The 6,000-nt window shown below is 47.1% G+C and overlaps 1 non-coding gene across 1 annotated transcript; it reads right to left on the reverse strand.

The window, feature by feature from the left end:
- Positions 1-5,099: 5,099 nt before the first annotated feature.
- trnae-uuc (transfer RNA glutamic acid (anticodon UUC)) lies at positions 5,100-5,171 on the reverse strand. The gene has a single exon. It is a non-coding gene; the product is annotated as a tRNA-Glu (tRNA).
- Between the last annotated feature and the right edge of the window lie 829 nt (positions 5,172-6,000).

Raw genomic sequence — 6,000 nt, forward strand, 5'->3', positions numbered from 1 at the left:
CGGAGTTTCTACTCCGACTGACAGTGATGACATTTATAATCTCTTTTTACAGAGTATTTGAAGATAGAAGTTTCAAATCAACAGATGAAGGACTTATGCCCAAAACATCAACTCTCCTGCTCCTCAGATGCTGCCTGACCTGATGTGCTTTTCCAGCACACTTCTCGACTCACTGTACAGCATCTGCAATCCTCGCTTTGACATCAATATCTGAAAGTCACTCAATCCATCAGACCTCAGCTATTTTCAACTTAGATTCTGTGAGAAGGAGCAAAGCTTTTTGGTTCCTGTTTCAATACATTTTCAGCATCAGTGGGACTGGATGAGAGACCCGACTGTTGAACTGCACTGAGTGTGGAGCCTGGAAGAGTGATACGGCCAGGAACGAGGAATTCACGGCGGGGAGGAGCTATACACGTGTTTGTGTGCAGCTGAAGCTTTGGCCATGGAGAATCCCGAGGAATCTCGCCCTGTGGAGAAACCGTGGAAGTGTGGCGACTGTGGAATAGGCTTCCGTGTCCCGTCTGCCCTGGAGATTCATCAGCGCAGTCACACCAGGGAGAGGCCATTCTCCTGCACGGCCGCCACCCTGCTGAGGCACCAGCAGGTCCACACGAGGGAGAGGCCATTCTCCCGCCCCGAGTGCGGGAAGGGCTTTACCCAGGCCTCCTCCATGCTGACCCACCAGCGGGTCCACACAGGAGAGAGGCCCTTCAACTGTCCCGAGTGTGGGAAGGGATTCAGTCAAGTGGGCACCATGCGGGAGCACCATCTGCTCCACACCGGGGGGGAGGCCCTTCAGCTGCCCCGAGTGCTGGAAAGCTTTCAGTGATTCCTCTGCCCTGCTGAGGCATCAGCTGGTCCACACGGGGTAATGGCCTTTCAGTTGTCCCGAGTGTGGGAAGGCCTTCAGCGATTCCTCTAATCTTCAGACCCACCGGCGGGTTCACACGACATCTGCAATTCTTTCAGATTTTTATTGAGAGAGAGTTGGAAATTGTTTCGAGAGACCTAAAGAGAGGGGGGAGAAACAGAACAGACATGAACTGTTGATCTCCGTTGTTACTCATAACGTAAAATCATTGTAGTGCGATCACTTCCCTCAAGCATGAATAGAGGGCCTTGGTGACACGTGAGTTTGTGGCGTAACGGTAGTACGTCTGACTCCAGATTAGAAGGTTGCATGTTCAAATCGTGTCAGGCTCACAAACAATCAGCTTCTTACCTTTCAAATCAAGGAAGGATTACATTCACTTCATGTGGAAACTTTCGATCACACGTGAAGCTTTGCTGTCAGTTTGATTTGTGAACACTGTGTCAGGGAGGTGGTGTACCCAGTGTTTGGGTAAATGCTCAGCTCTCCCCAATGTGAGAATGAAAACACCAGCTATTCATCACTCGATTTAAACACAATGCCGCTTCCCTCTGCTGGTGACTGCGTGGTGTGAATAACATTATACCGATATTTTTACAACATAATCAAGAGATTACCAGTTTTGTGTTTCAATCTATCAGGGGTTTCCAGCTCCTCCTGTCATAGCAGAGTGACAGCGAGTTAATATATGTTATTTGTTAACTTCCATGGAGCAGTTTCTCATCGGCCCTTTCGTTTCTTGGTCCAGAAAGAGTTATTGCTGACTCATGAAGCTATCAAAGTTCTGGAGTTTACAGGACCACACCACATTCCTCTCTGCCTCCGCCAGGAATAACGATTGCTCCTGAGACACTCGCATTTCCTGACATTCCTTGGTATCCCCAAATACAATCCATATGTCAGGAAATCACTGGTGCTGCCCTGACATCAGATAGTCGCTGTTGGAACAGAGGAATTATGGGGAGAAAATGAAGAAATCCGAAGTGCAAAGAGACTTGGGAGTTCAAGTCCAGTGTTTTCTCAGTGTAAACTTGCAGATTGAGATGCACTTTCGCCTGCAACTGCCGAATGTGTGACACCAGCCCATTTACCTATTCCCTCCTCGCTATCTAAGGGGCCAAACTTACCTTCCAGGTGAAGTGGCACTTTACCTGCACTACCCACAACTCAGTGTACTGCATTTACTGCTCACAATATAGGCTCATCTCCATTGGGGAAAACGAAGCATAAACTGGGTGACTGCTTCGCAGAACATCTACGTTCTGCCTGCAAAAAAGACCCTGAGCTTCCAGTTGCCTGCCAATACCACACCCCATCCTATTCCCTGGCCAACATCTCTGTCTCAGGTTTGCTGTGTTGTCCCAGCGAAGCTCAGCACCAGCAGAACGAAGAGCACCGAATATTCCACTTGGAGACCATACATCCCTCCGGTCCCAATATCGAATTCAATAATTCTAGGGCCTGAACGAGACTCTTTTCACTGTCCCGCGTCAGTAAAAGTCCCTGAGAACATCAGAGACACGTCGCAGCGCTGTCAGAGGAGGGGAAGCTGAAATGGAACCACACGCTGCTCATGGGCACATTTCACTATCCCCAACTCACCGCCGCAACTCTTGGGAGAGGAAAGGGAACAAACACCAAAACGCAGTCTCCGTTTTGTGAATCTTCAGAAAATAAGAAACTTATTCATCCCTTCGGATTTTCTATCCTTGGCTGACAGGAATAGGTTTGTCACTCTTTTAGGAGAACATTGCAAGTGGATGCTTTGCAGAAAAGCACCACAATACAATCTGACAGTGACACCTGGTTAATCAGGACCTGGATGTTTTCGATCTTTGAATGTGATGTGCTCCAGAACATTGTTGTTCACAGTTTATATTACTTTTCTTCCCAGTCCCCTGTATCACTTGCTGAAAATGTTTAATCTGCGTCTTGTAATCCTTTCACTGTCTGCTAATGAGAACAGCATTTCTTTGCTTTACCTAAATTACTTTGATCTTGCATACGTCAAGCCTCAAGCTAATTTCACTGGAAACCTCCTCCAGTTCAAAAGCCACCTGATAATGATAGCTCTGTTTTCTGTCACGTAACAAATTTCAGATCGATGTTGTTATTATCGCTTTTACTACTTCAGGTCCCGATTTCGCTCACAGGGCTAGAACAGAACAGTTATAAAATACATTTACCAATCTACGTTCATCCTATCGATTGTATTCACATCATCAACACTTCTCATCAAAATAACTCCAGAGACTTTCATCACAATTTTCTGTGAACATTTCTACTTTAGCTTTCCTGAAAGAACCCCAAATTTCTTTATGTGTTTTCTTATTTTCGGCCTTAATTATTAATCTCTCTTTACATGGAAATGGATCTTTCCCACCCGCTCTACCTCTCATCAATGTGTGCAGTTCAGTTCAGTTTTCCATTAGCCTCCGCTGTTCTGATCAAATCCAGGAGAACAGGAAGCATTGGGGTTATGGTGCAGACATGACAAGCCCAATACTCACCTTTCCTGTTGGACCCATTCCATGAGAAATATTAGACCACAACTTGGGGTCTCTGGTTGTGGCTGAAAAACGTTGCTGCCTTAGACATCCTTTGAGATTCCCCCGACCAGGTTGGAATCCTGCTGAATTTGTTTACTTCGCTGGCGATTTTCAATGACTTCCTGTTGGCTGCATCATCGCTCAAACTTCACAAAACTCTTCTCAATAAAGCCATGTTTTCTCACATCAGGGAATTTATTGCCATGCAGGAAACTCGAGTTCTGAACAAAAAACATAGCACACCCAAAACGTCAGCTCCGTTTACCTTTCCACAGATGCTGCTCGACCCGTTTGCTTTCTGTAGTATTCGCTGTGTTTGTTCTACACAAATGCTGAATTCCATTAAAGAATCTCAAACCCTGTACTCTGGTAACTGACCCTGGTCAGTGGCAATAGGTTCTTCTGTCCATTCCCACCACTTCTTCTCCCATCATTGCCAACAGCCCCTGGATATCTCCAGTTAAACTTCTTCGCTGCAAAGAGAACATTCCCAAACTTGGGAATGTCTCCACAAAGTGGAAATGCCTCATCCATGAACATGATGCAAGTGTTACATGAGGGAAGAGATGTTGGCAAAAAGTTGTCAGTTAGCAGATGTTAAAATGTTCAGGAAATGAAACAGAAATCCCAGTCTCCAGCTTTGTGAATCTTGAGAAACTCTTTGCGAAGTGGAATTAGAGGAGAATGAAAGATGAACTGTCCGACTGAGCAGAGACAGTCCAGACATCATCCCCTTGTTTAAGACACCGGGAGATTGACTCTATAATTCTCGGGACATGAACTGAACAGAAACATTGAAAAAATTCTCGTTCATGCACATCAGGAAAACAAACCCCTTCTTGGCTCCAGATCAATGTGAAAAGTCAGGAACAGGCAAAACACTGAAAGGCACGATGGGCGATGGCCCCGGTGTTGGAGGGCTAATTCCTCGTGACATGGATGTGCCTGCCGATGGTGGGATCAGATTGTCCACCCAACCCACCCCCCGCCCACACCCCCACACCTCCCCCCCCCGTCTTCACAATGAATGGCGTAGGATTTATTATACAAAAGTAGAGGGCAATGATAATTCTGGGCACGGGAGGCTGAATTATGAATGAAAACAGCCTCCTCTAAGAGATTGTGCAAGCGGCAGTAAGAAGACTTTCACCAGTACATAAATCAATGTAATGTTTTGAAACCAAATGCTCGCGATGCGATCTCTGCAACATTGGGGAGACTGGAGAGTCAAGTCACATCTCCGGGACTCACCTGCGCGCCTTTATTGGAAAAAAGCACGGACCGGACCCGGAAGCTGGTGTAGCGCAAGCTTACCTGGGTAGGTTTTTTTTCCGATAAAGGCGCGCAGGAGAGTCCCAGAGATGTGACTTGACTCTCCAGTCTTCCCAATGTGATAGAGATCGCTTCGGGAGCAATGGATACAAAAATATTAAATTTAAACTGTTAAACAAACATAACCGCGTCTATAAACAGACATTGCCAAAAAGCACTGACCTGCTCCGCTGAGAGAGTGAGGATTGTTCACTCTTTTGTAGCTGCAGAAGCAATCATCCCAACACATGCAAACAAATCTGCATCAGGATGCTATTTCAACGAGCTACTTCACATTGCAGTGCCCAGGAATAACGAAGATCAAGAAACAACTGTACAGCGCATTAAGACCCGTTGAAAACTGCTTCCCTGACCGGGAATCGAACCCGGGCCGCGGCGGTGAAAGCGCCAAATCCTAACCACTAGACCACCAGGGAGACGTAAATCCGCTCTTGTAGCTGTGCTGAAAATTGCCTCGCTGCCTGGGAATCGAATCCGGGCTGCGGCAGGAAGAAGACTTTATCCGATCTCGAGAACATTGGGGAGACTGGAGAGTCAAGTCACATCTTCGGGACTCACCTGCGCGCCTTTATTGAAAAAAAGCGCGGACCGGACCCAGAAGCTGGTGGAGCGCAAGCTTACCTGGGTAGGTTTTTTTTCCGATAAAGGCGCGCAGGAGAGGATCCCGAGGAACTACAGTGATAGTGCCTCCCACCCGCCCTCCTCCTCTAACCTTATAATAAGACCCATTGTGGTAAGCAGGTCAGTGCTGCATTTTGCTTGTTCTATTCTTCAGACCTAGTTTTTCTTAAAAGTTACTTTTAGAGGGATGGCAGTGAAGACAGTGCAATGTTCCTCTTGCAACATGTTTGAGGGGAGGGATGCCATGGTCGTCCCTGATGATTACACTTGCCGTAAGTGCACCCATCTCCAGCTCCTCCAAGAGCATGTTCGCGAACTGGAGCTGGAGTTGGATGAATTTAGAATCATTCGGGAGGCAGAGGGGGTCATAGATCGGTGCTTTAGGAAAGTAGCAACTCCAAAGATTGCAGACAGATGGGTGACAGTGAGGGTCTTGGAGAAAGCAGCCAATGCAGAGACCTCCTGCGGTCGTTCCCCTCAAGAACAAGTATACCATTTTGGATACTTGTTGGTACGACGACTTACCGGGGTAAGCAGTGGGGTTCAGGGCTCTGGCACGGAGCCTGTTCCTGTTGCTCAGAAGGGAAGGTTGGAGAAGAGCAGAGCAAGAGTTATTGGGGACTC

This window comes from Hemiscyllium ocellatum (genome assembly GCF_020745735.1).
Source record: "Hemiscyllium ocellatum isolate sHemOce1 chromosome 27 unlocalized genomic scaffold, sHemOce1.pat.X.cur. SUPER_27_unloc_34, whole genome shotgun sequence".
Lineage (NCBI taxonomy): Eukaryota > Metazoa > Chordata > Chondrichthyes > Orectolobiformes > Hemiscylliidae > Hemiscyllium > Hemiscyllium ocellatum.